The sequence below is a fragment of the Bufo gargarizans genome, chromosome 8, assembly GCF_014858855.1.
Source record: "Bufo gargarizans isolate SCDJY-AF-19 chromosome 8, ASM1485885v1, whole genome shotgun sequence".
In the NCBI taxonomy this organism is placed as follows: Eukaryota; Metazoa; Chordata; class Amphibia; order Anura; family Bufonidae; genus Bufo; species Bufo gargarizans.
Genome location: NC_058087.1, coordinates 129,465,767 through 129,485,423, shown reverse-complemented (window position 1 = coordinate 129,485,423; position 19,657 = coordinate 129,465,767). Strand labels below are relative to the sequence as shown.

At 40.7% G+C, this 19,657-nt stretch overlaps 1 protein-coding gene across 1 annotated transcript in view; it reads left to right on the top strand.

The window, feature by feature from the left end:
* SNRNP25 (small nuclear ribonucleoprotein U11/U12 subunit 25) overlaps nt 1-18,213 on the top strand; it is a 56,745-nt gene extending 38,532 nt beyond the window's left edge. The window contains exon 7 of the mRNA XM_044303913.1: nt 17,405-18,213. The gene's annotated coding sequence lies outside the window, so the exon portion shown is untranslated. The remainder of the gene's footprint in view (nt 1-17,404) is intronic.
* Nucleotides 18,214-19,657: the final 1,444 nt, after the last annotated feature.

Below are 19,657 nucleotides of genomic sequence, written 5' to 3'. Positions count from 1 at the left end.
TCAGCATTTCAAAAACTGATAGAACACACCGATCTCTTTGATATCTGGAGACTACAGCACGCGTCAGAAAGGGACTATACTCACTTCTCAAACAAATGTAATTCATATTCTAGGATTGACTATTTTCTGATTGAAAAACCTCTTATAGACTTAGTATCCAAATCTGAGATTGGTAATATTGTTTGGTCTGACCATGCTCCTATCACCCTGACTATTTCTACAAATCGACAACAATCTAACGATTATATATGGAGAGTTAATCCATTCATATTAAATAATGAAAAATCAGCCAACTCCATTGAATCTGACCTGAAGGAATATTTTAATCTTAATGATACCCCTGACGTAGACCCTTTCATCATCTGGTCTGCGCATAAAGCTAAAATCGGGGCACTTTCATGTCTATTGGTTCATATATTAAAAAACAGAGGGAAAAAGAAATCAATGAAGCTTTAAAACTTATCAAAATTCTGGAAACTAAAAATAAAATAAACCCGTCCTATAGTATTACTGAGGAATTACAAAAAGTAAGGTTCAAACTTTACAATTTGTTATTATACAAATACGAGAAATCTCTCAGACAAACTAAAATTAATTTCTACTCGCATGACAATAAAGCAGGAGCTCTTCTTGCAAGACGTTTGAAAGCAAGGATACAAAAGACTAAAATCCGCCATATCATACACCCAAGTACCAAACAGACTAAATTGGCCCCTAGAGAAATAGCAAACGCTTTTAAACATTATTATGATGATTTATACAATCTAGCTCCAAACTCACAATTGGTAAATGAAATAGATATTGAAAACTTCTTAAACAAACTGAATCTGCCGAAAATCAAATCAGAACAGCTCCAACAATTGAACCTCCCAATTTCTTTGGTTGAGATTTCTAAAGCGATAAAAACATCTCCCAATCAAAAGTTCCCAGGCCCTGATGGGTTTTCAGCCGAGTATTATAAAAAATTCATAGATATACTACTACCTTATTTACATAAAATATATAATATGGCATTTTCAACTGGTAATTTTCCCAAAGACATGCTGAGGGCCACAATTGTGACAATTCCGAAACCAGGTAAAGACCCTTCAAATGTTAAAAACTATAGGCCGATATCCTTATTGAATGTGGATATTAAAATATATGCCAAAATCATAGCAGGCAGGTTTCAAAATATTCTCCCTGGACTAATACATAAAGGCAAAAATAGGCAAGGACCTGACAATACTAGACGTATCATATCCCTACTTCAATATTGTGAGAAACTTAAATTACCATCCATTTTTCTAACAATAGACGCTGAGAAAGCGTTTGACCGCATTAATTGGTCTTACGCTTTCAAGGTGTTGGAGGAATTTGGGATAACCGGGCCTATATATTCTGGCAACGGAGCACTCTACAGCAATCCCTCTGCTAATGTATACGTAAATAGCTCCTTATCAGAGTCTTTCAATATTACCAATGGCACTAGGCAAGGTTGCCCTTTCTCCCCCTTACTGTTTATACTCTCAATAGAACCATTGGCTATGGCAATTAGACGACACCCAGATATACATGGTATTAAATTACCTAATCAAGAGTATAAACTAGCTCTATTCGCTGACGACATCATATTGTCATTAACTAACCCTCAAACCTCACTGAAGGCTTTCTTTGATACTTCACAACTATTTGGAAAATTATCTTACTACAAAATAAATCAGGATAAGTCTCAAGCTCTGTCACTCAACATCACCTCAACTCTGTTAGAAGATCTCAAACAAAAATATAGACTTGATTGGCAACAGTCGGAAATAACTTACTTGGGCATACAGGTGTCACATCCCTCATCAAAATTATTTGAAAATAATTATCCTAGGTTGGCCTCAGAAATGAATAAAGACATGGCTGAATATTCAAAGAACACTATCTCTTGGCTAGGCAGGATAGCGGCATATAAGACGCTGCTTCTGCCGAGGCTATTATACCTCTTCAGGTCACTGCCAGTTGAAATACCTCAATCATTTTTCACATCTTTGAACGCCAAGCTTAGGCTGTTTGTCTGGAATTATAAAAAACCTAGAGTGGCATTTAAAACCATTATTAGACACCAGAAAAAGGGCGGTTTGGGAGTTACACACATTAAATTTTACTATTCCTCAGCTATACTGGACCAACTGTCCCACTGGTGGTCAGACAACTCAGAAAAATTATGGGTTCAAATAGAGAAACACATCTGCGGTCTCCATACATTAAGAACCAGGCTGCTAGCTCCCATGCTAGGCTTTCCACCCTCTTCACCTCCTATCAAGGTAATTAAAATCTCGGATGAAATATGGAAAGAATTCATTAGATTGAGAAAAGGTAAATTACATCTACCACTCTCTGAATGCAATTTAGAATCCCTACTAGATCAGGTAGATTTGATCCCGGTTCAAGAATGGAAAGCATCAGGAATCAGCTCCCTTCAAGATTTTTATACTGATGGGATGTTCACATCATTCTCGCATCTCAAAGCCCGATTTAATGTAGGAAGAGATGATTTTTATAGATTTTTGAATGTCAGAGATTTTGCTAATAAGCGCTCTATAACAGATAGGGTACCTTTACCACATATGATCATGGTTCCAACGCTGTTTAAGAAAAAGAAAGGTATTTCCACATTCTACACTCAATTGACAGACTCGCTTAATTCATCTACCAATAAGCACATAGATAAATGGCAGCAAGATCTGCAGATCAAAATAGAACTGTCAGATTGGCATACTTCCTTTTCCAACATACCTAAATTTTTCCATAGCACCAACCACAAAGAGGTGCTATATAAAACATATCTAAGGTGGTATCATACACCAAGCAAATTACATCTGATATTTCCTGATACATCTGACAGATGCTGGAGACAGTGCGGAGCCAAAGGCACGCTTATACACACGCTTTGGGAATGTACCACTATACGACCACTTTGGAAAGCAGCGGAAATTGTCTTGAATTCCATCCTAAACATACGTCTTACATTAACACCACAACTGGCTTTGTTATTACTAGGACTTGAAGATCTTCCGAACGACTTCAGGTCAATAGTGGCTCATGTAGTTATGGCTACGAAACTAGTAATAACGAGACACTGGAAGTCAAAAGATACCCCACATATAAAAGAAGTATGGCAAGCTGTAAACACCACCTGTTCATTTGAACAGACGATCGCAAGGATCCAGGACAAAACTCCAACGTTTAATTATAGGTGGGACAGATGGTTAAACAGTAATTATTATCCCTCTCAATCTTGAGAGATACTCCTGCATAGTTTAGTTTTGATGTGTTAGTTATGTTATTTGTTTGTTTTTCTGTTTTCACATCCCTAAGGTAGATACAATTTTTATAGGAAGAATGTTTACTGATAATCAATACATCTTGGTTACAATCGTTTCTTCACAATGCAAACTATTATACTAATCGTTTACAATATGTTTCTCATTTGACATTGTGAAAATTTTCTATGTTTATTTTCTCATATCTTCCACGCGACTTAGAAAACAATTTTTGTTCTTTTGTTCTATTTGTTTGTTTATAAAAATTTTAATAAAAAGAATTTCACAAGAAAAATAAGGAACTTGCCCCATCTTCCGCATACGATTGTGCCAGCAATGCATTAAAAAAAGGTGTCAGAAGCATCCCCTTTCTTTTTGAAAATTATTAAGACTCTCATTAATTCAAAATTAGGGGTACTTTAAAATCTGGGGAAAAAAGGAAGGTGATTTCTATGGAAGATAGTAACATATTTCAGGATGATTCTTCAGAAGAAAGCTGCTCTTTGGTGAAGAACTTTCTTTCAGAGAATTCATAGTCATCTGATGAAGCTTGTTTTCCACCAGAAGATACAGAAAATCTTTTAAAAGCGATTAAATCCACCATGAATTTGGAAGACGTTAGGAAAAATCTGTTATAGATATTATGTTTGAAGGCTTACAGGAAAAGAAACAGATGTTTTCCAATGCATATGAATGTTTTAGTCTTAATAAAAAAAATAATGGAAAAGGCATGACAGGTTTTTATCTCAAAGAGTTTTAAACGGAAATATCCCTTTGAAGCTGCTTCTTCTTAGGATAAGGCACCACAAATTAATGTGGCTATTTCTTAAATTTCAACAACAAAAAATCCTCCCTTCCCTTCGAGTACACTGGAGTTCTCAGAGATCCTCTAGATAAAAAAGTCCTAAAAGAGTCCTTCTTAAAAGGATTTTAACAGATTTTAGCTTCCCTGCCTACTGTACAAAAAACAGCTGATTTTCTGGCGGATGCTTCTGTGGATGCAGTTAGGTTGGGAGCACGGGCATCCTCATTAGCTAATTCTGCTCGTAGAAATCTATGGCTTAAAAATTGATTGGAGTGGGGGTGATATTGAGTCTAAACAAAAGCTATGCTGGATCCTTGTCAGGGTAAATTCTTATTTGGACCTTGATGAATTACTTGAAAAAGCGGCTGATAGGAAGAAGAGGTTTTCTAGTTTTTACCCTTTCTTATCTTCTTCCTACTTCAGATCCATAGGGTCCATTCGGACCTCGTCCGGTTTTAGAGGGAGACGACAGAACAGAGATCAGTAATTTAGACCTCGGGGCTTTACGGGAAAGGGCTTCCTATTTGGAGGTTCCTCCTCAACAAACAAAAAGCAATCCCAGCAATGACACCATATTAGTGGTGGGGGGAAGGCTACAGTTTTTTCTTAACACCTGGGGGGAGTTTTCAGGAAAATGGGTTCTAAATATTATCAGAAAGTGCCTAAAATTAGAATTCCGTTCCATCCCTCCAAAAAGATTTACAGCAAGGAACATAAGTATTTGAACACCCTGTGATTTTGCAAGTTTTCCCACTTAGAAATCATGGAGGGGTCTGAAATTCACATTGTAGGTGCATTCCAACTCTGAGAGACAGAATTAAAAAATAAATAAATCAGGAAATCACATTGTATGAATTTTAAATAATTTATTTGTCTTGCACTGCTGAACACCTAAAAAAACAGCAAAAATTCTGGCTCTCAAAGACCTGTTACTGTGCCTGTAAAAGGCCACCCCTACTCCATTTACTTTAAGCTAACTTAGTAGCACCTGTCTGAGCTCTTTAACCGCCTCCGGACCGCCTAACGCAGATCTGCGGTCCGGAGGCGGCAGCTCTGCGCAGAGTGACGCATATAAGCGTCATCTCGCGAGAGCCGAGACTTCCTGTGAACGCGCACGTTCACAGGAACTGAAGGTAAGCGAGTGGATCTCCAGCCTGCCAGCGGCGATCGTTTGCTGGCAGGTTGGAGATGTGATTTTTTTTTACCCCTAACAGGTATATTAGACGCTGTTTTGATAACAGCGTCTAATATACCTGCTACCTGGTCCTCTGGTGGTCACTTTTGTTTGGATCGACCACCAGAGGACACAGGTAGCTGTGCAAAGTACCACCAAACACCACTACACTACACCCCCCCCCCCCCCCCGTCACTTATTAACCCCTTATGAACCACTGATCACCCCATACGGACTCCCTGATCACCCCCCTGTCATTGATCACCCCCCTGTCAGGCTCTGTTCAGACGTCCGTATGATTTTTACGGATCCACGGATACATGGAGCGGATCCGCAAAACACATACGGACGTCTGAATGGAGCCTTACAGGGGGGTGATCAATGACAGGCGGGTGATCACCCATATAGATTCCCTGATCACCCCCCTGTCATTGATCACCCCCCTGTAAGGCTCCATTCAGATGTCCGTATGATTTTTACGGATCCACGGATACATGGATCGGATCCGCAAAACACATACGGACGTCTGAATGGAGCCTTACAGGGGGGTGATCAATGACAGGCGGGTGATCACCCATATAGATTCCCTGATCACCCCCTGTCATTGATCACCCCCCTGTCATTGATCACCCCCCTGTAAGGCTCCATTCAGATGTCCGAATAATTTCTACGGATCCACGGATACATGGATCGGATCCACAAAACACATACGGATGTCTGAATGGAGCCTTACAGGGGGGTGATCAATGACAGGCGGGTGATCACCCATATAGATTCCCTGATCACCCCCCTGTCATTGATCACCCCCCTGTATGGCTCCATTCAGACGTCCGTATGCGTTTTGCGGATCCGATCCGTGGATCTGTAAAAATCATACAGATGTCTGAATGGAGCCTTACAGGGGGGTGATCAATGACAGGGTGGTGATCACCCCATATAGACTCCCTGATCACCCCCCTGTCATTGATCACCCCCTGTAAGGCTCCATTCAGACATTTTTTTTGGCCCAAGTTAGCGGAAATTTTTTTGTTTTTGTTTTTTCTTACTAAGTCTCATATTCTAGAAAGCAGACTTATAAAGGTTGAAGTTGAAGATATACTACACGTACAAAATTTAAGTTTTAAAGAGTATAGAATTTAACGTGCTTAAATTTAAAACGATACCTTTATTATTCAACTGGGTTATAGAGCAAAAGGAGGTTTGCTTCAAGTGATATCCCGACTATGATACATACATTGGGACAAAGACTCCTCTTATAGAAAGGGAATAGATTCTAACATACGGTCAATAAAGTACCGACTTGGTAAAAAAGAATGGGGGTGGTGGGTAGATGGATGGGAAAATACTCTTTCCCTAGATGACCCTCAATATCTAAGATCCTGTGCCCAGGGTTGTCCCCTGATGGTGGAGACACCCTGTCCCCGTACCTAAGTCTCTTTATTGCCCTAAAAAGGCCCTACTGGAAGACCTGGATTGAAAGCAAATAAATCCAGGGAAAAAAACACACATATACAGATGAAATCATGTGTAAACAATAAAACAACCCCAACGCGTTTCAGCTGCAGATGGCAGCTAACGCGTTTCAGCTGCAGATGGCAGCTCATCAGGAGGTGATGTGAACGTAGGGAACAACAAAAATAAACAGATAACGTAAAATGATACTTAGCTCCTATATAATATATATAACCTGTTAGGTTCTAATAACGATGATGAGCAACCTCTGTCAAGGGAGACATTACCTGTGGGTAAAGACACAATAAATCAGATATAAGTTACATGGTGGAGGACAAGTAAATACCTCTCACCATTTCAGAGAAAAAAAGTGCTCACCGATCAGAGGGGGGCCTTTGGAGAAGATGCATCCAAGGTATAGGAGGCTGGAGGGCTCAGGTGGGGCTGGCTGTATCCAGAATTTAAGCGGCGGCGTGTGGTGACACTTCCGGACGCCGAGAAAATAAACTTCCAGTTGGTGGAACGCATAGCAGTGATGCGATACGTCACTTCCGGTATTTGGAACGCACGTTGGAACGCATCGGACCCGGAAGTGCGGCCAGACAGCCTGGGAGATCGTCAGGGCTCAGATAAAGGGTTTAGATGTATGTATAATATAAAAAATTAGTGAACAGCCAATCCTGGCCCCCACTATTTATAGGCCAAGGACAAAAGACCTCCCCAGGAAGTTTTTTTTTTTATATATACCCATATATATATCTTCCTATTGAGCCCTCATATAGAGGAATAGGAGGAGTCAGCCAACTGAAATGGCAGAAATATTTTACCCCACCTCCTACACAATCCAACAATATATGACTGGAATATATGTATATGGGGCAAAGATATAGTGACAATAATATGTGTCACTACTAAAGTAATGGTGCTTCCCGCACCCGCATGGTGAAAAGGGACATAGTTACAGATATCCAAAAGAGCGGAGGTTGGGACTAATTCAGAGACAAAGGAAAGAACAACGGGCCGTGTATTATGGCATTGTCAAATAAAACATGTATATGTCAGCCGTTCGTTTAGGCCTCCCGGTGACTGGGATCGGAAGCGATAAATCCACTCTGACTCCTTTTGGAGTATCCTCCGGTCCCAGTCACCTCCCCTCGGGGGGAAGGGAACGACTTCGAGTACAGAGAACTTGATGGAACCAGGATCACCTCCATGTTGATCGTTGACATGATTGGCTATGGAGGTGTCCTTTTTTTTGGGCTATATCATTTAAATGTTCACATACTCTGCGTCTAAGTTCTCTGTATGTTTTGCCAATATAGTCCTTGGGGCAGGAACACTGGCAAATGTACACAACCCCCCGTGTTTTGCAGTTAGCAAAGGTGCCGATGGTGTGGACAAAATTAGTCATCGAGCAAGTGATTGTTTTGGAGGTACATATAAATTTACAGGTCCCGCATCTAAAAAACCCTTTTGGTTGTCTGTCAATAGGTTATATATATTATATAGGAGCTAAGTATCATTTTACGTTATCTGTTTATTTTTGTTGTTCCCTACGTTCACATCACCTCCTGATGAGCTGCCATCTGCAACTGAAACGCGTTAGCTGCCATCTGCAGCTGAAACGCGTTGGGGTTGTTTTATTGTTTACACTTGATTTCATCTGTATATGTGTGTTTTTTTCCCTGGATTTATTTGCTTTCAATCCAGGTCTTCCAGTAGGGCCTTTTTAGGGCAATAAAGAGACTTAGGTACGGGGACAGGGTGTCTCCACCATCAGGGGACAACCCTGGGCACAGGATCTTAGATATTGAGGGTCATCTAGGGAAAGAGTATTTTCCCATCCATCTACCCACCACCCCCATTCTTTTTTACCAAGTCGGTACTTTATTGACCGTATGTTAGAATCTATTACCTTTCTATAAGAGGAGTCTTTGTCCCAATGTATGTATCATAGTCGGGATATCACTTGGAGTAAGTCTCATATTCCACTAACTTGTGTCAAAAAATAAAATCTCACATGAACTCACCATACCCCTCACGGAATCCAAATGCGTAAATTTTTTTTGACATTTATATTCCAGACTTCTCACGCTTTAGGGCCCCTAAAATGCCAGGGCAGTATAAATACTCCACATGTGACCCCATTTCGGAAAGAAGACACCCCAAGGTATTCCGTGAGGGGCATATTGAGTCCATGAAAGATTGAAATTTTTGTCCCAAGTTAGCGGAAAGGGAGACTTTGTGAGAAAATACAAAAAAAAAAAACAATTTCCGCTAACTTGTGCCCAAAAAAAATAATTCTATGAACTCGCCATGCCCCTCATTGAATACCTTGGGGTGTCTTCTTTCCAAAATGGGGTCACGTGGGGTATTTATACTGCCCTGGCATTTTAGGGGCCCGAAAGCGTGAGAAGAAGTCTGGGATCCAAATGTCTAAAAATGCCCTCCTAAAAGGAATTTGGGCCGCTTTGCGCATCTAGGCTGCAAAAAAGTGTCACACATCTGGTATCGCCGTACTCAGGAGAAGTTGGGGAATGTGTTTTGGGGTGTCATTTTACATATACCCATGCTGGGTGAGATAAATATCTTGGTCAAATGCCAACTTTGTATAAAAAAAATGGGAAAAGTTGTCTTTTGCCAAGATATTTCTCTCACCCAGCATGGGTATATGTAAAATGACACCCCAAAACACATCCCCTAACTTCTCTTGAGTACGGCGATACCAGATGTGTGACACTTTTTTTGCAGCCTAGGTGGGCAAAGGGGCACACATTCCAAAGAGCACCTTTAGGATTTCACCGGTCATTTTTTACACATTTTGATTTCAAACTACTTACCACACATTAGGGCCCCTAGAATGCTAGGGCAGTATAACTACCCCACAAGTGACCCCATTTTGGAAAGAAGACACCCCAAGGTATTCCGTGAGGGGCATGGCGAGTTCCTGGAATTTTTTATTTTCTGTCACAAGTTAGCGGAAAATGATGATTTATTTTTTATTTTATTTTTTCTTACAAAGTCTCATATTCCACTAACTTGTGACAAAAAATAAAAATTCTAGGAACTCGCTATGCCCCTCATGGAATACCTTGGGGTGTCTTCTTTCCAAAATGGGGTCACTTGTGGCGTAGTTATACTGCCCTGGCAATTTAGGGGCCCAAATGTGTGAGAAGTAGTTTGCAATCAAAATGTGTAAAAAATGGCCTGCGAAATCCGAAAGGTGCACTTTGGAATATGTGCCCCTTTGCCCACCTTGGCTGCAAAAAAGTGTCACACATGTGGTATCGCCGTACTCAGGAGAAGTTGGGGAATGTGTTTTGGGGTGTCATTTTACATATACCCATGCTGGGTGATATAAATATCTTGGTCAAATTCCAACTGTGTATAAAAAAATTGGAAAAGTTGTCTTTTGCCAAGATATTTCTCTCACCCAGCATGGTTATATGTAAAATGACACCCCAAAACACATTCCCCAACTTTTCCTGAGTACGGCGATACCAGATGTGTGACACTTTTTTGCAGCCTAGGTGGGCAAAGGGACCCACATTCCAAAGTGCACCTTTCGGATTTCACCGGTCATTTTTTACAGATTTTGATTGCAAACTACTTCTCACACATATGGGCCCCTAAATTGCCAGGGCAGTATAACTACGCCACAAGTGACCCCATTTTGGAAAGAAGACACCCCAAGGTATTTTGTGATGGGCATAGTGAGTTCATGGAAGTTTTTATTTTTTGTCACAAGTTAGTGGAATATGAGACTTTGTAATAAAAAAATAATAATAAAACAAAAATCATCATTTTCCGCTAACTTGTGACAAAAAAATAAAAAGTTCTATGAACTCACTATGCCCATCAACGAATACCTTAGGGTGTCTACTTTCCGAAATGGGGTCATTTGTGGGGGTTTTCTACTGTCTGGGCATTGTAGAACCTCAGGAAACATGACAGGTGCTCAGAAAGTCAGAGCTGCTTAAAAAAGCGGAAATTCACATTTTTGTACCATAGTTTGTAAATGCTATAACTTTTACCCAAACCCTTTTTTTTTTTTTTTTTGCCCAAACATTCTTTTTTTTATCAAAGACATGTAGAACAATAAATTTAGCGAAAAATGTATATATGGATGTCGTTTTTTGCAAAATTTTACAGCTGAAAGTGAAAAATGTCATTTTTTTGCAAAAAAATCATTACATTTTGATTAATAACAATAAAAGTAAAAATGTCAGCAGCAATGAAATACCACCAAATGAAAGCTCTATTAGTGAGAAGAAAAGGATGTAAAATTCATTTGGGTGGTAAGTTGCATGACCAAGCAATAAATGGTGAAAGTAGTGTAGTGCAGAAGTGTAAAAAGTGGCCTGGTCATTAAGGGGGTTTCAGCTAGCGGGGTTGAAGTGGTTAAAGACACCTGTCCACCGCACAGTCAGTCAGACGCCAACTACTACCATGGGCAAGGACCAAAGAGCCATCAAAAGACACCAGAGACAAAATTGTGGACCTCCACAAGGCTGGAAAAGGCTACGGGGCAATTGCCAAGCAGCTTGGTGAAAATAGATCAACTGTTGGAGCAATTGTTAGAAAATGGAAGAGATTAAAGGCGACTGTTAGTCTACCTCGGACTGGGGCTCCATGCAAGATCTCACCTCGTATGTTATCACTGATGATAAGAAAGGTGAGGAATCGGCCCGGAAATACAAGGGAGGAGCTGGTCAATGACATGAAGAGAGCTAGGGCCACAGTTTCAAAGGTCACTGTCGGTAAAACACTACGCAGTCATGCTTTCAAATCATGCTTTGCACGGAAGGTTCCCTTGCTCAAGTCATCACATGTCCAGGCCCGTCTCAAGTTTACCAATGACCATCTGGATGATCCAGAGGAGGCATGGGAGAAAGTCATTTGGTCAGATGAGACCAAAGTAGAACTTTTTGGGTCTAAACTTCACTCGTCGTGTTTGGAGGAAAATGAAGGATGAGTTTAATCCCAAGAACACCATCTCTACTGTGAAGCATGGGAGTGGTAACATGCTTCAGTGGTGCTTTTCCGCGAAGGAGACAGGACGACTGTACTGTATTAGGCCGGTCCGTGGTATGCCGGGCTGGATTCCTGTTCAGAGCAGGAGCGCACGGCATCATTGGTTGCTATGACGCCTTGCGCTTCATGTCGCCACTGCACTACAGTAATACACTATACGAGTCTATTACTGTAGTGCAGCGGCGGCATGAAGCGCACAGCGTCATAGCAACCAATGACGCCGTGCGTTCCTGCTCTGAACAGGAATCCAGCCCGGCGTACCACGGGCCGCTCTCGGCCGTGTGCATTCGGCCTTAAGGAGAGGATGAGCAACAACTTCCTTCCCTTAGTCAGAGCATTGATGGGCCGTGGCTGGGTCTTCAAACATGACAACACTGAAGCACACAGCCAGGATAACCAATGAGTGGCTCCGTAAGAAGCATATCAAGATTCTGGAGTGGCCTGGCCTAAATCCAATAGAACATCTTTGGAGGGAGCTGAAACTCTGTGTTGCTCAGCGACAGCCCCGAAACCTGACAGATCTAGAGGAGATCTGTGTGGAGGAGTGGGCCAAAATCCCTGTTGCAGTGTGTGCAAACCTGGTCAAGAACCACAGGAAACATTTGACCTCTGTAATTGCAAACAAAGGCTTCTGTACCAAATATTAACACTGATTTTCTCAGGTGTTCAAATGCTTATGTCCAGCAGTGCAAGACAAATAAAAATCATACAATGTGATTCCTGAATTTAAAAAAAATAATCTCTCAGAGTGGGAATGCGCCTACATTGTGAATTTCAGACCCCTCCATGATTTCTAAGTGAGGAGGAGTCAGGAGATTTCAGAGGGTTATTACTAGAAATGAGCGAAACAAAGCTGACGAAGTGGAATTCGTTACGAATTTCAGGAACAATTCGATTTGCACCGAATGCGAATTTCCTCATGCTTCGTAGTAACCAATCGCATTTTTCCTAAAATGGCTGCTGCACGTGTGAGGACATGGAGAAAGGAAGTCTGGGAAAGCGGGATCACCCACACTGACATGCATGCAGCCAATCAGCAGACAGCCAGCCCTGAGCTGTCACAGCCATATAAATACGGCAGCCATCTTAGATTCTGCCATTCACCAGCATACTTAGTGCAGGGAGAGAAGTGTCTGCTGGTGCTAGGGACAATGATCGTCATTGTGCTAAAAAAAAAAAGAAGATTTACAAGTGCAGGGAAAGATTTTTCAAGGTGTAGGGAAAGGATAGGAAGGAATCATTCCACTGCCTTTTGGTTGAACAGGGTTCAGTTGGGGAGGTGACAGCCTGGGTAATAGGAGCATTCCTATTAGACCTTGACAGCCTGGGTAATAGGAACATTCCTATTAGACCTTGACAGCCTGGGTAATAGGAGCATTCCTATTAGACCTTGACAGCCTGGGTAATAGGAGCATTCCTATTAGACCTTGACAGCCTGGGTAATAGGAACATTCCTATTAGACCTTGACAGCCTGGGTAATAGGAGCATTCCTATTAGACCTTGACAGCCTGGGTAATAGGAACATTCCTATTAGACCTTGACAGCCTGGGTAATAGGAGCATTCCTATTAGACCTTGACAGCCTGGGTAATAGGAACATTCCTATTAGACCTTGACAGCCTGGGTAATAGGAACATTCCTATTAGACCTTGACAGCCTGGGTAATAGGAACATTCCTATTAGACCTTAAATAAAAATGAAATATAATAACAGGCACTCGCCAACTGAAACCACCTAGAGATATCCTTACAAACAGTCGTTATTTATTAACACCTTATACTGTAGCAGCATAACAATAACAAATTAAAATATTAAAAACGTATATAAAAACATATCTATCCCTAACCAATTTACTTACAAAAATGTGTGTGATGCATGGATCGCAGACAACCACTGATAAGGAGACCAAGTGAATGTTTAACATCCATTCAATTCACATCGCTATTTGCATAAATCCATTAATATAGGAAAGATGATTAACAATACTTCCCTGACTACCATGTAAACTCATAGATATGTCCTCTTATATAGGAGGTTGCAAATGTTTAATATTCATATTGAATCCTCCTTCATCCACCACAATTGTAGCAGACTTTAATAATGAAATGCTGCGTGGTTTGTGAAACACCAGTATATCTCCCGGAATTATATATCATCCCCAGGGTGCCCGCAAGTTTTTAAGTCCCATCAATAGTTAAACTAAATACTCTGTATGGGTTTGTATGATACAATGTAAAGAACATTACCATACATTCATATAGTGTGAAATAGTTGTTCTCATTGAAGTAGTAGAGGTGTTAGTTTTTGTTAGCAAGACTGATATCTGCCGCTACACCATGGCGTCCCACGTGGCGGTCAGTAGTGAAGTAAGTTTTACCTCTTTCCTGAAGAGAACGCTAGACGCGATACCTTATCTTCCTGCTGTGTCGTTCCTCGAGGTCCATGCTCGGCGTACCACATGGCTCGTTGATTCAGAGCTTGACGTCTCACGTGTGCCAGCGTTCCTCTCTCGATCTCGCAGCTTGTGAATGAAGGGATGGGAGAAGGATTGTAAGTTCTATACAGCATTTATCTTTTAGCTTGGCAAGATGTTAACATTGATCTTTATCCATGGATACTCAAAGTGGGTCTTCAGATATGCAGGTATCATATAAACCAGACATGTTTCGGAGTATTAACTCCTTCATCAGTGGGGATTATTATTAACTATCGACTGGATATTAAGTATGATTAACCCCTGCGAGCACCCTGGGGACGACATATAATTTCAGGAGATATACTGGTGTTTCACAAACCACGCAGCATTTCATTATTAAAGTCTGCTACAATTGCGGTGAATCAAGTTGGATTTAATATGAACATTAAACATCTGCAACCTCCTATATAAGAGAACATATCTATAAGTTTACATGGTGGTCAAGGAAGTATTGTTAATCATCTTTCCTATATTGGTGGATTTATGCAAATAGCGATGTGAATTGCATGGACATTCACTTGGTCTCCTTATCAGTGGTTGTCTGCGACCCATGCATCACACACATTTTTGTATGTAAATTGGTTAGGGATAGATACATTTTTATATAGGTATTTAAAAAATGTTTATAGTTATGCTGCTATAAGGTGTTAATAAATAACTGTTTGTAAGGATATATCTGGGTGGTTTCAGTTGGTGAGTGCCTGTTACCATATTCCATTTTTACTTAACCCTTTTATGACCAAGGGTCATTGATGCCCCAGTGTCCAGGTCAAAATTAACAAATCTGACATGTGTCACTTTATGTGGTAATAGCTTTGGAACACTTTTACTTATCCACGCCATTCTGAGATTGTTTTCTCGTGACACATTGTACTTCATGATAGTCATATATTTGAGTCAATATATTTCACCTTTATTTATGAAAAAATCCCAAATTTACCCAAAATTTGGAAAAATTCTCAATTTTTCAAATTTCAATTTCTCTGCTTCTAAAACAGAAAGTCATACCTAATAAAATATTTATTACTTAACATTCCCCATATGTCTATTTTATGTTGGCATCATTTTGGAAATTTCATTTTATTTTTTTAGGACGTTAGAAGGCTTAGAAGTTTAGAAGCAATTCTTACAATTTTTAAGAAAATTTCCAAAACCCACTTTTTAAGGACCAGTTCAGGTCTGAAGTCCCTTTGTAGTGCTTACATAGTGGAAACCCCCATAAATGACCCCATTATAGAAACTACACCCCTCAAGTTACTCAAAACTGATTTTACAAACTTTGTTAACCCTTTAGGCGTTCCACAAGAATTAAAGGAAGATGGAGATGAAATTGAAAAATTTCACTTTTTTGGCAGATTTTCCATTTAATATATATTTTTTCTTTAACACATTGAGGGTTAACAGCCAAACAAAACTCAATATTTATTACCCTGATTCCGCGGTTTACAGAAACACCCCACATGTGGTCGTAAACTGCTGTACGGGCATACGGCAGGGCGCAGAAGGAAAGGAATGCCATACGGTTTTTGGAAGGTAGATTGTGCTGGATTGGTTTTCTGAACGCCATATGTTTTTTATTTTTCTGCCGATCGTCTTGTGCAGGGGCTCATTTTTTGCAGAAAGTGTTGAGGTTTTTATTGGTACCATTTTTGGGTACATAGGATTTTTTGATCATTCATTATTACACTTTATGGGGCAAGGTGACCCAAAAATTGGCTGTTTTGGAACAGTTTTCATTTATTTATTTTTACAGCGTTCATCTGAGGAGTTAGGTCATGTGATAGTTTTATAGAGAAGATCGTTACGGACGTGGCAATACCTAATATGTATACTTTTTCTTATTTATTTAAGTTTTACACAATAATAGCATTTCTGAAACCAAATAAATGATGTTTTAGTGTCTCTATAGTCTGAGAGCCATTGCTTTTTTATTTTTTGGGCAATTGTCTTAAATAGGGTATCATTTTTTGCGGGACCAGGTGACGGTTTGATTGGTACTATTTTGGGGGTCATAAGCCTTTTTGATCGCTTGCTGTTGCACTTTCTGTGATGTAAGGTGACAAAAATAGTTTTTTGGGCACAGTTTTTTTAATTTAATTTTTATGTTGTTCATCGGACGGGGTCCATCATGTGATATATTTATAGAGACGGTCGTTACGGACGCGGTGACACCTAATATGTGTATTTTTTTTTTATTTTTTTATAGGAAAAGGCAATGTCTTTTTTTATTTACATTTTTATTTATTTATTGATTTATTTTTGCTTTTATTATTTTCACTTTTTTTTATCAGTTCCCTCTTGGATCTTGAAGATCCAAGTGGGGCTGATAGTTGTACTATACTTTGCAATGCTCTTGCATTGCAAAGTATAATACTTCCAGATTGCCTGTAGGTGGCAGGACTGGACGCCTTTGCCATGGCAACCATCGGGTGCTGCAATCACAGCGCTGCAGCCCCGATGGTGGAGAGAGGGAGCTCCCTCCCTCTGTTAACCCCATGGATGCCGCAACCGCAGCATCTATGGGGTTACAGGGGAGTGTCAGCCTAGAGCTGACACTCTCTGCTGATGGCGGCGGCTCAGGAATGGTGCCGCCGCCATCACACACAGAATGGGGAATCGGGGGCAGCGCTGGAAGGGGGGAGGGGGGTACAGACTACAATGGGGCAGGAGGGGCGGCTAGAAAATTAATGCATGGGGCGGGGAGGGGGCGGATCGCATGCCATCAGGGCAGGAAGGAGATGAGCGCAGGAGAGGGGCACAGATCGGCGGGGCACAGATCGGGGGGGGGGCACAGAGGGGCACCAAGGGCTTGGAGTGGCACAGATCGGGGGGGGTGGGCATGAGGAACACTATCGGCTTTCAGGCTCTGATCTGCAGAACGCAGATCAGAGCCTGAAACCGGCATTTTAACACTGCCGCGATCCGATTGGTTAGTCTGCACAGACTAACCAATCGGATCGATTGCTGGCAAGGGGCCACTCTGGTCCCTTGCCGGCATTACTGCACTGCTGAAGCCTTCTTAAGAAGTCGCAATCTCACTCCATTAGGAGAGTGAAGTAGAATAACTTGAGGAGCTTTTATAAACAAAAGTGTTAGGTTTAAGGATGAGACAAATTTATCAAATTCAAACTTTCTAATCATGATAAATTCCCCCATTGTCTTTGTTTTCACAGACTGCTTCATGTATCAAGAGCATCCAGTGACAGAACCTCAGTGGTGGATGTCGGGTCATGAACAGCGCTGATGTCTGCTGGCAGATTATTCGCAATTGATATTTATTATATATTTTTTTTTTTTAAAGATGTCACTTTCACAATCTTGTATATTAAAAATGCGGAACATATTTTTAATTCTTTTATGGATGTGTATTATGATCAGTTTTTATGTTATGAATTCAAGAATTCAACACTAGGGCACAGAGGCATAAACAAGCTGATCAAAAAGACGTATGTACCCCAAAATGATACCAATAAAAACTACAGCCTGTCTCACAAAAAACAAGCCCCCACACAGCTACATTGGTGAAAAAATAAAAATGTTATAGATGTTATAGTATATCGTGATGCAAAAAGTATGCTGAAAAAGTAGTAAAACCCAAAAAAACTATACATTTGGTATCGTTATAACCGTACAACCCACAGAATAAAATTATATATTTACCGCAAGAGGAACTCCATAAAAAACACTGACAGAATTGACATTTTTACCCACTTCACCTCCACATTATTATTTTTTTTTTAAAGTGATCAAAAGGATACCAATAAAAATTACAGGCCATCTAGCAAAAAACAAGCCCTAACACAGCTACATTGGTGAAAGAAAAAAATGTGATGGTCCCTAAGAACAATATCAGCAAATTACATGTTAGAAAATCCCAGAAGCCGCTCCTTCCCTTCTGAATGCTGCTGTGTTTCCAAACAGCAGTTTACGACCACATATAGGCCCCTTTCACACGGGCGACTATTCCGCGCGGATGCGAGAGTTGAACGCATTGCACCCGCACTGAATACAGACCCATTCATTTTTATGGGGCTCTTCACATGAGCGGTGATTTTCACGCATCACTTGTGCGTTGCGTGAAAATCGCAGCATGCTCTATATTCTGCGTTTTTTACGTAACGCAGGCCCCATGGAAGTGAATAGGGTTGTGTGAAAATCGCAAGCATCCGCTAGCAAGTGTGGATGCGGTGCGATTTTCACGCACAGTTGCTAGGTGATGATTGGGATGGAGACCCGATCATTATTATTTTCCCTTATAACATGGTTATAAGGGAAAATAATAGCATTCTGAATACAGAATGCATAGTAAAATAGCGCTGAAGGGGTTAAAAAATAAAAATTTAACTCACCTTAATGCACTTGCTCGCGCAGCCTGGCATCTCCTTCTGTCTTGATCTTAGCTCTGTGTAGCAACAAGGACCTTTGGTGACGTCACAGTCATCACATGATCCATCACATGATCTTTTACCATGGTGATGGATCATGTTATGACCGGAGTGACGTCACCACAGGTCCTGTTGCTACACAAAGCTAAGATGAAGACAGGAGATGCCGGCTACGCGAGCAAGTGGACTAAGGTGAGTTACATTTTATTTATTTTTTTCTTAACCCCTCCAGCGCTATTTTACTATGCATTCTGTATTCAGAATGCTATTATTTTCCCTTATAACCATGTTATAAGGGAAAATAATAGCAATCTACAGAACACCTAACCCAAACACGAACTTCTGTGAAGAAGTTCGGGTTTGGGTACCAAACACGCGCGATTTTTCTCACGCGAGTGCAAAACGCATTACAATGTTTTGCACTTGCGTGGAAAAATCGCGGGTGTTCCCGCAACGCACCCGCACATTTTCCCGCAACGCCCGTCTGAAAGAGGCCATATAGTGTTGCCAAATTCAGGAAAAAATGCATTACACATTGTGGGGTGCATTTTCTCCTTTTACTCCTTGTGAAAATAATACATTTGGGGCAAGGCAACATTATATTGGAAATAAAAGTTAATTTTTCATTTCCACAGCCATGTTTTTCTAAATTCTATGAAACGCTTGTTGGGTCAAAGCATTCACTTGACCCCTAGATTTATTCCTTGAGGGGTCTAGTTTCTAAAATGGGGTCCCTTTTGGGGGTTTTCTTTCTAGGGGTACCTCAGGGGCTCTTGAACTGTGACATAGCACCGGAAAATTCCAGCAAAATCTGCCCTCCATTAACAATATGGCGCTCCCTTCCTTCTGTGCCCTGCCGTGTGCCCATACAGCAGGTTACGACCACATATGGGGTGTTTCTGTTAACTGCAGAATCAGAGTAATCAATATAATAAATATTGAGGTTTGTTTGTTAACCCTTGCTTTGTTACCGGAAAAATTGATTAAAATGGAAAATTTAAAGGGTTAACAAAGTGTGTATGGGTGGTTTCTACTATGTAA